The sequence below is a fragment of the Thalassophryne amazonica genome, unplaced genomic scaffold, assembly GCF_902500255.1.
Source record: "Thalassophryne amazonica unplaced genomic scaffold, fThaAma1.1, whole genome shotgun sequence".
Lineage (NCBI taxonomy): Eukaryota > Metazoa > Chordata > Actinopteri > Batrachoidiformes > Batrachoididae > Thalassophryne > Thalassophryne amazonica.
This window is the reverse complement of record NW_022986300.1, coordinates 1-14,010: the sequence shown is the minus strand read 5'-3', so window position 1 is coordinate 14,010 and position 14,010 is coordinate 1. Positions and strand designations below refer to the sequence as shown.

The window sequence follows — 14,010 nt, the reverse complement described above, 5'->3', positions numbered from 1 at the left end:
TCTTAGCTAATTATAGGCCAATCTCCAACCTTCCTTTTCTCTCAAAAATTCTTGAAAGGGTAGTTGTAAAACAGCTAACTGATCATCTGCAGAGGAATGGTCTATTTGAAGAGTTTCAGTCAGGTTTTAGAATTCATCATAGTACAGAAACAGCATTAGTGAAGGTTACAAATGATCTTCTTATGGCCTCAGACAGTGGACTCATCTCTGTGCTTGTTCTGTTAGACCTCAGTGCTGCTTTTGATACTGTTGACCATGAAATTTTATTACAGAGATTAGAGCATGCCATAGGTATTAAAGGCACTGCGCTGCGGTGGTTTGAATCATATTTGTCTAATAGATTACAATTTGTTCATGTAAATGGGGAATCTTCTTCACAGACTAAGGTTAATTATGGAGTTCCACAAGGTTCTGTGCTAGAACCAATTTTATTCACTTTATTCACTTTCCCTTAGGCAGTATTATTAGACGGCATTGCTTAAATTTTCATTGTTACGCAGATGATACCCAGCTTTATCTATCCATGAAGCCAGAGGACACACACCAATTAGCTAAACTGCAGGATTGTCTGTCTGATCCTTACTCTGGATGGCATTACCCTGACCTCTAGTAATACTGTGAGAAATCTTGGAGTCATTTTTGATCAGGATATGTCATTCAATGCGCATATTAAACAAATATGTGGGACTGCTTTTTTGCATTTGCGCAATATCTCTAAAATTAGAAAGGTCTTGTCTCAGAGTGATGCTGAAAAACTAATTCATGCATTTATTTCCTCTAGGCTGGACTATTGTAATTCATTATTATGAGGTTGTCCTAAAAGTTCCCTGAAAAGCCTTCAGTTAATTCAAAATGCTGCAGCTAGAGTACTAACGGGGACTAGAAGGAGAGAGCATATCTCACCCATATTGGCCTCTCTTCACTGGCTTCCTGTTAATTCTAGAATAGAATTTAAAATTCTTCTTCTTACTTATAAGGTTTTGAATAATCAGGTCCCATCTTATCTTAGGGACCTCATAGTACCATATCACCCCAATAGAGCGCTTTGCTCTCAGACTGCAGGCTTACTTACTTTTTGCTCTGTATGCACCACTCTGCATTTAATCATTAGTGATTGATCTCTGCTCTCTTCCACAGCATGTCTTTTTCCTGGTTCTCTCCCTCAGCCCCAACCAGTCCCAGCAGAAGACTGCCCCTCCATGAGCCTGGTTCTGCTGGAGGTTTCTTCCTGTTAAAAGGGAGTTTTTCCTTCCACTGTTGCCAAGTGCTTGCTCACAGGGGGTCGTTTTGACCGTTGGGGTTTTTCCGTAATTATTCTATGGCTTTGCCTTACAATATAAGGCGGCTTGGGGCAACTGTTTGTTGTGATTTGGCGCTATATAAATAAAACTGATTTGATTTGATTTGATTCCGCAATTCCTGTGCTAGTCAGATGACATACCGGATCAAGACAGCGTCCAGTTTAGAAATGAATGGCACATTCCACTGTTACAGGAGTTTTTATCATGGAAAGAGGAGCGAGGAACTCCGCGCGTTGCGGCGGAGCCACATGGCGCAAGGCAACGCTATGATGAAGCCTCACAGACATGTTGGGGCATGTCCAGCTCATGCACAATTTCTCAGATACTCACATGACTGAAAAGCAACCGGAAGCTGTCTGAACCATCTGAAAGCCGTCCTGTGAGACCATCACGGAGGTGGTTTTGTCCTGCGCCATGAGCGGCATGGTGGCGCAATCTTCCGCTTCTCTTTCCATGAAAAAAACTCCTGTAACAGTAGAATGTGCCGAAAAAGTGCTGATGTCTACGCCTTCTGCCTTTTTTGTGAAAGTTAGATGACGTCCCGGATCAACAAAGCCTTCACGTTGGAAATGATCTGGTTGTTTCAGCGGGGTTTGAGCCTGTCGATTGGCGCTCAGAGCGCGCCGCGCTCTCAGATGCTGTGGGGCGGTCTGTAAACCAGCTGGAGCACTCCTTAATCAATCAATCAATCAATCAATAAATTTTTTTATATAGCGCCAAATCACAACAAACAGTTGCCCCAAGGCGCTTTATATTGTAAGGCAAGGCCAAGCTGTCTGAACCATCTGAAAGCCGTCCTGTGAGACCATCACGGAGGTGGTTTTGTCCTGCGCCATGAGCGGCATGGTGGCGCAATCTTCCGCTTCTCTTTCCATGAAAAAAACTCCTGTAACAGTAGAATGTGCCGAAAAAGTGCTGATGTCTACGCCTTCTGCCTTTTTTGTGAAAGTTAGATGACGTCCCGGATCAACAAAGCCTTCACGTTGGAAATGATCTGGTTGTTTCAGCGGGGTTTGAGCCTGTCGATTGGCGCTCAGAGCGCGCCGCGCTCTCAGATGCTGTGGGGCGGTCTGTAAACCAGCTGGAGCACTCCTTAATCAATCAATCAATCAATCAATAAATTTTTTTATATAGCGCCAAATCACAACAAACAGTTGCCCCAAGGCGCTTTATATTGTAAGGCAAGGCCATACAATAATTATGTAAAACCCCAACGGTCAAAACAACCCCCTGTGAGCAAGCACTTGGCTACAGTGGGAAGGAAAAACTCCCTTTTAACAGGAAGAAACCTCCAGCAGACCAGGCTCAGGGGGGGCAGTCTTCTGCTGGGACTGGTTGGGGCTGAGGGAGAGAACCAGGAAAAAGACATGCTGTGGAGGGGAGCAGAGATCGATCACTAATGATTAAATGCAGAGTGGTGCATACAGAGCAAAAAGAGAAAGAAACAATGCATCATGGGAACCCCCCAGCAGTCTACGTCTATAGCAGCATAACTAAGGGATGGTTCAGGGTCACCTGATCCAGCCCTAACTATAAGCTTTAGCAAAAAGGGAAAGTTTTAAAGCCTAATCTTAAAAGTAGAGAGGGTGTCTGTCTCCCTGATCTGAATTGCGAGCTGGTTCCACAGGAGAGGAGCCTGAAAGCCTGTACTTGGCCCCACAAATCTTAGAAACATGGTGTCTAACCAGATCCTTACTCTGGATGGCATTGCCCTGGCCTCTAGTAATACTGTGAGAAATCTTGGAGTCATTTTTGATCAGGATATGTCATTCAAAGCGCATATTAAACAAATATGTAGGACTGCTTTTTTGCATTTACGCAATATCTCTAAAATCAGAAAGGTCTTGTCTCAGAGTGATGCTGAAAAACTAATTCATGCATTTATTTCCTCTAGGCTGGACTATTGTAATTCATTATTATCAGGTTGTCCTAAAAGTTCCCTAAAAAGCCTTCAGTTAATTCAAAATGCTGCAGCTAGAGTACTGACGGGGACTAGAAGGAGAGAGCATATCTCACCCATATTGGCCTCTCTTCATTGGCTTCCTGTTAATTCTAGAATAGAATTTAAAATTCTTCTTCTTACTTATAAGGTTTTGAATAATCAGGTCCCATCTTATCTTAGGGACCTCGTAGTACCATATCACCCCAATAGAGCGCTTCGCTCTCAGACTGCAGGCTTACTTGTAGTTCCTAGGGTTTGTAAGAGTAGAATGGGAGGCAGAGCCTTCAGCTTTCAGGCTCCTCTCCTGTGGAACCAGCTCCCAATTCAGATCAGGGAGACAGACACCCTCTCTACTTTTAAGATTAGGCTTAAAACTTTCCTTTTTGCTAAAGCTTATAGTTAGGGCTGGATGGGGTGACCCTGAACCATCCCTTAGTTATGCTGCTATAGACGTAGACTGCTGGGGGGTTCCCATGATGCACTGTTTCTTTCTCTTTTTGCTCTGTATGCACCACTCTGCATTTAATCATTAGTGATCGATCTCTGCTCCCCTCCACAGCATGTCTTTTTCCTGGTTCTCTCCCTCAGCCCCAACCAGTCCCAGCAGAAGACTGCCCCTCCCTGAGCCTGGTTCTGCTGGAGGTTTCTTCCTGTTAAAAGGGAGTTTTTCCTTCCCACTGTAGCCAAGTGCTTGCTCACAGGGGGTCGTTTTGACCGTTGGGGTTTTACATAATTATTGTATGGCCTTGCCTTACAATATAAAGCGCCTTGGGGCAACTGTTTGTTGTCATTTGGCGCTATATAAAAAAAAATTGATTGATTGATTGATTGAAAGCTGAAGGCTCTGCCTCCCATTCTGTGTAATCTGTGTAATCCCCATAAAATCATCGCTGAAAGCCATCTAAATTTTCCGAATGGTGTCCACCTGGAGGTCTCTCACAGTTTCTGGAAAAATTTGATGCAGCAAAGCTCCAAATCGTTCAGACATTTATTCGCAATAAAAATCCGACGAGAGGGGTGGACCAGTGCTCACTCAAAGCCTGCTCACAGGCGAATGACCCAACCAACAGGCGTGAAAAAACTCACGCATGCGCACGAAGGTTCAAGCTTGGCTGATGCAATCACACGTGATTCAAATCCATATGGTTTTTGCAAAAAATAAAAAGGTACGAAACTTTTTGGACAGACGTCGTATGTATGTATGTATGCAGCACGGTTTGTGTTCACTATGCACAGCCACAGTAATGAAGCAATCAACACCAATCTTGGTGTGGTGACTGGGGGCACCAAGGGGGAGGTCACTGGGGCCCTTACGTTGAAAGCGTACGTGTGCGAACATGCACACGCACTCACACACACACACACACACACACACACACACACACACACACACACACACACACACACACACACACACACACACACACACACACACAATCTGCCTTTTATATTAGATCATGACCTGTGAGTTAACGCACACATTTTTTTTTCCAATTAAAATGTACCTGTTATGTGTCGGACACAGTCGGAGCACCGACCAGCGTTTGACAGGATCCAGCATAAAGGAAACAGAGCACGGTTCAAAGGATAACAGAATTTAATGACATAACAGTGATTGCTCAATTAATAACCAATAAGTGCGCAGTCTGGCAAGGTGGAAAAACGGCGCGCTCCCAGCAGCACAAACGGTCCGGAGCCAGAACAGTTCGGACCCAAGGACCCCGCCGACACCCCCCAGGTGGCCGCGACCAACCGAGTCCGTGAAAGAAGAAACCATAATGTGAGTCCACCACTCCACACACAGAGAGACCACTCAAAGGTGTACATAATCAGCAAACACTTCCTGGCTTAATCACCAATCAGCTTCCCACCCTGCAGGCATGGAACACCCAGTTCAATTCTCCACTGCAGTGGAAGCTGATTAAACGACTAACATAACAGCTCAATATAATAAGGTGTGAGGGACACCACATCTACTGACTGTACTCATGTTAGTCACAAAACATAAAGTACCTCAGGAAGTGTGCTGACGAGCGTGAGACCTCACCCCCTCCTCTTTCACAGACCATGGCATCAAACCTGGTGTGGTCTCTGCGTCCATAATGATGAGATGGTTCTCCAAACGTCGATCTCACCCGTCTGGTCACAAGGTCGAGTCTCTGGCAAATACACACTGTGTACTCCAGACTTAAATGCAACCATGCCCCAATCCATACAGATGCACCACAGCTGTGAGTCCTGACGAGCTGCACATGACAAGCCTCAGGTGATCAGGGTGAGGTCCTGATAACTCAGCCACACATCAGCCACTCAGTCCTGAACGCATGCCACCTGGAAGGAAAGACAGAAAACAGAAACAAAAGCCAGCCAGGCACCCCAGCCACACAACAGTACCTCCTCTGTGCGTCATCCCAGAGTGTGGCAGTGATATGACATGCTGTCACCTTTTATCATCATTCACTTGAGTCTCATAAATGTCACAAATTGTTCTATGAAAATTAACCTGTTTTACCCCACTGGCAGCAATTGTTGACAAAGTGTATCACTGTCATTTTCTACTTACAATAATAAAAAAAAGCCTCAAAGGTACTCATGCAACTTTTTCCACTTTATAAATGGCATAAATGGTTTAATAATGACAACATACACACAATGCAGCGCAGCTTACTACACCTTAACAAGAGTGACATGAAATATACAATGACAATAAAAACCATAATAATACCTAAAATCCATAATAATACCAAACGTACCAATCTTTAAAAACATTGACACTGGATGCGTTAATGACATGGTTCAGTAAACTCTTCCACAAGGTGACAATTCTGTTGCTAAAAAAAATCTTTCTGATGTTCAATCTTGACCTAATAACCTTTAACAGAGTCAAGTGGCCTCTCAGAGCAGTGTAATCTGTAAATTGGAAAAATTGATTCTTATCAGCATTTTCGTGGCAGTTTAATATTTTATAAGCTTCAATAACTTTCTCAAAGTCTGGGGACTTGAGCCATGGGCTCTTCTGTTTTCTAATGTTGTAAGTCTGAGTTCCTTCAACCTATTTTCATCAGATAAATGTTCTAAACCGGGAACAGTTTTTGTTGCCCTGAGTTGAACTTCTAACGTATCTTTGTCCCTCTGCAAAAAGGAGCACCACACTTGCACACAATAAACACAAAAGCAGGTTTCTTGTCAAAACTTACTAATTTGTCCAAAAATATTGGTCCAATCACCTTGCTGTTTTCAAGACATGAATCATCTTGAAAAAATTAATAAGTACACCAAAAGGACCAGAGAGGCTGCTCCCCTTTTATTATATGGATGGTCTTTACAAGATGATATTGTTAACAATTAATTATGAACTATTTAAAAAAATTGTGCTAAATTTAATCTTGTTTTCTGGGCTCACTAACTGAATCCACACTTTTCAGTTAATGGATTTTCCACCTTTACCGCCTACATGAATGCAACCTTAAAAGTCATTTAAACAACAGATGTAAGCTCCAAAACAAATTTTTTGTTGTTTGGTTTTTTAACTATCCATCAGTGTTGATTTGCTGTCACAGAAACATGTATTGGTTAATTTCCACACACTAAATTCTATGTACACAATGTTAGAACCACTCAGACCATACTCCTCCTTTCATCGCCCCCAAGTGGAAGCAATGAACAGTTGAGATTTGACAAACGTGCTGTTTTTAAGGTGAAGAAGCTTCAACAAAGAATGTTTTTCCTAATCCAGCATTAAACACCATGCAAACAATAGATGCAACCTCAAAAACAAGTTTTTTTGTCTGTTTGCTTTTTTGTCTGATTTTGTGGTGAATAACACTTACGTAAAATTTATTTGTCAAGAAAACGTTTTGGTGAGTTACATGCACTGAATTCCATGTATGCAACATTTGAACCACTCTGAACATATTCCTCCTTTCTTTATTTCCTAGCAGAAATAATAAACAATCATCAATGACAGAAAGCCAATGAAACAAATCTTTTGTTTGTGTCTGTTTTACGCTTAGAAAGAAGCATAGAACAGAAAACTTCATGAGACCAAAGACTTCAGAAACACATTTGTGAAGTGAAAGACGACAGAAATGACTGAAAAGCCACCGAAAGCCATCTGAATCTTCCGAATGGTGGAAGAGCTGGGCATGTCACAACATGTCCTGTGAGGCTTCAACACGGTGGCGCTTTTGACACCCCTTTCAAAATGTAATACAAACAAACTACAATCGATCAAAATGTTTTTTTTCCTCCCAGAGATATGGAGAGACATTCATGCCAAAATGTCTGAAAGGAAATGCTTTTGACAAAAACTACAGATTTTATTCATTTTTATTTATGTCCAGAAATCAAGGATCCGGTGACCGATTTTGTATTTATTTACTTTAAGACTCAATAAAATGTTGTTGACAGAAAACCTGTAATGCCTACTTTTAGTACACAGAAAATTCACAATGAATGGGAAGAAAAGTGTTTGGGGCCAAAAAATAAACATAAAACAGTATTTACATAGATTAGAATACATACTAAGTTAACTATGAGTTGAAAAACAATATCGGATGATAACTATTTGTTTTTCTGTTTGTTTTGTTTACGTTTTTAGTTCAGAGTGACAGCTGCTCACAATGAAAACCATCCTCAACAAAAGAAAATGAGCTGATACAAATCAGTCAGTGATAAATATTGGCAACTTGCAAAGCAATTTTAAATGCAATTATCATTATCATCTGACCTGAAAATCAACAGTTATTGTAGTCAGGCCCCAAAATATACATATTTGCTGACATTAGTGTATATGCACATTTTATCACGCTCACAAACTGTGGTTAAAAAAAAAAGAAACTTCTGGTGATCTTGACCCACAAAGTAAATGTGGCTGTTGGAGTCAAGTGATCCAACATACGAGGTCTGTTAGAAAAGTATCCAACCTTTTTATTTTTTTCAAAAACCATATGGATTTGAATCACGTGTGATTGCATCAGCCAAGCTTGAACCTTCGTGCGAGTTTTTTCACGCCTGTCGGTTGCGTCATTCGCCTGTGAGCAGACTTTGTGTGAGCACTGGTCCACCCCTCTCGTTTTTTTATTGCGAATAAATGTCTGAACGATTTGGAGCTTTGCTGCATCAGTTTTTTTCCAGAAACTGTGAGAGACCTCCAGGTGGACACCGTTCGGAAAATTAATATTGTTGTGGGCTGGGGTGTTTGGCTGGCTTGGGTTTTGTTTTCTGTTTCTCCCACCAGGTGGTATGCATTCAGGACTGAGTGGCTGAGCATTAGGACCTCACCCTGAACACCTGAGGCTTGTTTTCACATGCAGGTCATCAGGACTCACAGCTGTGGTGTATTTTGTCTTGATCAGAGATTGCTGCATTTAAACCTTGAATGCACAGTGTGTGATTGCCAGAGACTCGACCTTGTGAGCAGACGTGTGAGATCGACATCAGGAGAACAATCTCACCATCACGGACGCAGAGACCGCTCCAGGTTTGACGCCACAGTCTGTGAAGGAGGATTGGGTGAGGTCTCACGCTCTTCAGCACACTTCCTGAGGTAATTCGGTTTTTGGTGACTTTTATGAAGTAATGACAGTGGATTTGGTGTCCCTCACACCTTGTTGTATCGAGCTGTCACGTTATGCTAATTGTCTAATCAGCTTCTGCTGCAGTGGAGATTTGAACTGAGTTGTTCCGTGCCTGCAGGGTGAGAAGCTGATGTATAGATTTAAGCCAGGAAGTGTTTGCTGATTGCGTGCACCTTTGAGTTGTGTCTCTCTGTGTGGAGTTGGACTCACCTCATGTTTTCTTTCTTCACAGACTTGGTTTGTCGCGGCCACCTGGGGGGTGTCGGCGGGGTCCCTGGGTCCGAACTGCTGTGGCTCCGGACCGTTTGCGCTGTTGAGAGCGCGCCGTGTTTCCACCTCACCAGACCGCGGACTTTTTGGTTGTTTAGCACTGCACACTGTTATGTTTATTAAATTCTGTTATCTTTTGAACCGTGCTCTGCTTATTTTATGCTGGGTCCTTTCAAACGCTGGGTCGGTGCTCCAACCGCGTCCGAAACATAACAGTAGTCTCTGGCCATTTAACAATGGACCAGCGGAAGCAGAGACGGTATTTTTGGCGGGAAGGCTGCAGCAGATGTTGGAGTTGATCCGAGATCAGTTGCGGGTGCTCTCCGTCCGGGTTGTGCGCGTTGGTGCGCGCATGGCGGAGTTTACAGCTTGGGTCGTGTCGCACCCCGCTGTTACGGCTGTAGCCCCGTCTCCTCCCGTGCAGCTGGCTCCGACGCCTGTTGTAGCAGCCCCGGTGGTTTTTGGTTTGCACTTTAAGCTGTTTGGTATAACCTGCTGTCATTTACAGCAGTGTGAATTGGTTTTTACTCTGTTACCACGGGGATTTTCTTATTTGGCACTTTGGCTCCCTCTGTTGGTGACAGAGTCACATTACCGTTCAGGTTCAAAGGATGGAAAACACAATGTTTTTCTATTCTTTGCACATGACGATGTAGGCCAATGTTAGTTTTTTTTTATTGGTCTATTATCCGTTTCTTGTTTTAGTATGAGGTGTTTTTATCAGGGGTTAATTTGTTGTTTTTGTGGGTTTTAAAGCACTGTGTGTGGTCTGGTGGAGTTAATTACCCAGGTGACTTTATGTTTGTCTGTTGGTCTTTTTTATTTCTTTTGGTTTCACCTCCCAGGGTTTGATGGGACGGTCCTCTAGGGGGTGATGGGGGGGTAATTGGGTTGTTTTTTCTTTTTTTTGTTTTTGTTGTTCCCTCTCTTCTCCTCTGGCTCCAGCCGTGTGAGCCGTACGTTGTTGGCGTTGCTGGAGTGGTGCAGTTTGGTTATGCTAGGCGTTTCCCAGGTAACCTCTGCAGTCGGGGGGGGGGGGGGGGGGGGTTGGGGTATTTTTTATTTTTTTACTTCCCTGTCTTCTCCTCTGGCCCCAGCCGTGTGAGCCGTAGGTTGTCGGCGTTGCTGGGGTGGTGCAGTTTGGTTGTGCTGGGCGTTTCCCAGGTGACCTCTGCATCCGGGAGGGGGGGGTTCGGGGTGTTTTTTTTTTTGTTGATTCCCTGTTCCACCTCCGGCTTCAGCGCACCTTTGAGCCGTATGCCATCGGCGTAGCTGAGGTTTGGGGCAGTGGATTATACCCGCAGCTGGTGGCTGGTTTAAAAGTAGGAGGGGTGGCACCGTCTTGTGCCGTATGCCATTACCGCTGTTCCACTCCTCCCAGTTGACTTTTGGGGTATAGTCATGGTTGGTGACACTGGACGTACTTCCAGTTTCCACTGCGCTGAGGGGGTGGGGTTGGGGTTGTTGTTTTGTTTGTATGTTTTTTTTTTCCCCCAGTTTCCGCCCTCAGGGTGTGACTGTGGTGTCCTCTGGGGGGGGAAGGGCTGTGGGTCCGTCTAGCCGTAGACGGCCGGGGCTGGGTCTGTTAGTCATGAGGGGGGGCGTCTCCTGGGGTTTGATGGAACGGTCCTCTGGGAGGTGCTGGGAGTCCCTGTGGGTGACTTTCGATCCCAGAGGGACCTCGGCTGTGGTTATTACTCCTGGAGCTGGTGGGATGTACTCTGGGGGGTGTTGGTCCCTACATGTCTTCCAGGGGGGGGTAAGAGTTTTTTTTGTTTGCAAGCTTAAGTTTGGGTTGTGTTTTTTCTTTTCTCCTCTTCCCGGGGTTTGATGGGACGGTCCTCTGGGGAGGGGGGGTTGGTATGGTTGTTTGTGTTTGTCTTTTTTTTGTTTTATGACTAAGCAGACTTTAACACATAGTCGGAAGAAGGCTGAGTGCACAGGTTCAAGAACTCCTGGCCAAAATTATGTGCTGGACATGCCCCAACATGTCCTGTGAGGCTTCATCACGGCGTTGCTTTGTGCCATGCGGCTCCACCGTGACGTACGGAATTCCGCTCCTCTTTCCATGACAAAAACTCCTGTAACAGTGGAATGTGCCGTTCATTTCTAAACTGGACGCTGTCTTGATCCGGTATGTCGTCTGACTAGCACAGGGATTGTGAAAAGACGTGGACATCAGCACTTTTTCGGCACATTGAGACAGATGTGCGGAGGAGTTCCGCGCGTCGCGGTGGAGCCGCATGGCGCAAAGCAATGCCGTGATGAAGCCTCACAGGACATGTTGGGGCATGTCCAGCTCATGCTCAATTTCTCGGATAATCACACGACTGAAAAGCAACCGACAGCCATCTGAAATCCACCTGAAAGCCGTCCTGTGAGACCAACATGGAGGTGGTTTTGTGCCGCGTAATGAACGGCTCTATAGCGCGTCCCTCCGCTTTTCTTTCCATGAAAAAACTCCTGTAACAGTGGAATGTGCCGAAAAAGTGCTGATGTCCACGCCTTCTGCCTTTTTGTGAAAGTCAGAGGACGTCCCGGATCAACAAAGCCTTCACGTTGGAAATGATCTGGTTGTTTGAGCCTGTCGATCGGCGCTCGGAACGCGGCGTGCTCTCAGCAGTTGTGGGAAGTCTTTAAACCGTCTGGATCACTCCTTAATCTGTGTAATCTAATGGTCTATTTGAAGATTTCAGTCAGGTTTTAGAATTCATCATAGTACAGAAACAGCATTAGTGAAGGTTACAAATGATCTTCTTATGACCTCAGACAGTGGTCTCACCTCTGTGCTTGTTCTGTTAGACCTCAGTGCTGCTTTTGATACTGTTGACCATAAAATTTTATTACAGAGATTAGAGCATGCCATAGGTATTAAAGGCACTGCGCTGCGGTGGTTTGAATCATATTTGTCTAATAGATTACAATTTGTTCATGTAAATGGGGAATCTTCTTTACAGACTAAGGTTAATTATGGAGTTCCACAAGGTTCTGTGCTAAGACCAATTTTATTCACTTTATACATGCTTCCCTTAGGCAGTATTATTAGACGGTATTGCTTAAATTTTCATTGTTACGCAGATTATACCCAGCTTTATCTATCCATGAAGCCAGAGGACACACACCAATTAGCTAAACTGCAGGATTGTCTTACAGACATAAAGACATGGATGACCTCTAATTTCCTGCTTTTAAACTCCGATAAAACTGAAGTTATTGTACTTGGCCCCACAAATCTTAGAAACATGGTGTCTAACCAGATCCTTACTCTGGATGGCATTACCCTGACCTCTAGTAATACTGTGAGAAATCTTGGAGTCATTTTTGATCAGGATATGTCATTCAAAGCGCATATTAAACAAATATGTAGGACTGGTTTTTGCATTTACGCAATATCTCTAAAATTAGAAAGGTCTTGTCTCAGAGTGATGCTGAAAAACTAATTCATGCATTTATTTCCTCTAGGCTGGACTATTGTAATTCATTATTATCAGGTTGTCCTAAAAGGTCCCTGAAAAGCCTTCAGTTAATTCAAAATGCTGCAGCTAGAGTACTAATGGGGACTAGAGGGAGAGAGCATATCTCACCCATATTGGCCTCTCTTCATTGGCTTCCTGTTAATTCTAGAATAGAATTTAAAATTCTTCTTCTTACTTATAAGGTTTTGAATAATCAGGTCCCATCTTATGGGGTTTTACATAATTATTGTATGGCCTTGCCTTACAATATAAAGCGCCTTGGGCAACTGTTTGTTGTGATTTGGCGCAATATAAAAAAAAAAAAAAAAGAAAAAAATTTAAATTGAATGAATCCCCATAAAATCATCCCTGAAAGCCATATTAATTTTCCAGACGGTGTCCACCTGGAGGTCTCTCACAGTTTCTGGAAAAAAAATTGATGCAGCAAAGCTCCAAATCGTTCAGACATTTATTCGCAATAAAAAAACGATGAGAGGGGTGGACCAGTGCTCACACAAAGCCTGCTCACAGGCGAATGACGCAACCGACAGGTGTGAAAAAACTCACGCATGCGCACGAAGGTTCAAGCTTGGCTGATGCAATCACACGTGATTCAAATCCATATGGTTTTTGAAAAAATAAAAAGGTCGGATACTTTTCTAACAGACCTCATAATGTACATAAGCAGTTTGTTGACAGGGAGTTACATACAGCAGAAGTGTTCACGGTCACATTAGTAAATAGACGTTTATTCTACTTCGATCATATGTGATGTGAACGTACTCTACAATAAAACATTTAAAAACCCGATGAGTCATTTGTTTATTTAGAACACAAACACTGCTTCTTGCACATGGGTACACAGTGCGAGCAGCTGCGCGATGTGGTTACACATATGGTTACACATCGAAAATAAAAAAAATACATGCCACCTATGGGATTTGAACCTGCACTTTCCAAAAGCCCTGATTGTCAACCAGAAAGTTTACCACTGAGCTACCATCACTGTGCAGTAAAATGTGATGGAAAATGCTTGATATCAAGAATGACATGGATGTATTTAAGAAAAAATAAAACCACACACCATGTAAAAACACCACATTTTATTGAATCCCTCTTATCAAGCGGACAATACAAATATGATCCGTCTGTTCCTCTGTAGATGATCCATGGTCACAGACGTACAGTCATGAAATGACATGAATGAGAAGCAGGGTGCTGTTATCATGTCCATATCTGGTGGCGGCATGTCCAGCTGGCTGTGCGCGCATGTCCTGCCTGAAACGCGTGTCTTGTGGATGGTGCAAGAGAGATAGCGGACATCAGAAATCTCTGTTTGCACTTGTTTGTAAGTGCTTTTTGCATTTACTGTGTTGCCTTAATTTATGTGTTGTGGAAAACATTTAGAATGAATCCACAACACGCACACGGGTGATTCTTTAACTACGGGCACTATTGGGCTT

The 14,010-nt window shown here is 43.5% G+C and overlaps 1 pseudogene; it reads right to left on the bottom strand.

Moving 5' to 3' along the window:
- Positions 1–7,143: 7,143 nt before the first annotated feature.
- Positions 7,144–7,347, bottom strand: LOC117506012 (annotated as a pseudogene).
- Between the last annotated feature and the right edge of the window lie 6,663 nt (positions 7,348–14,010).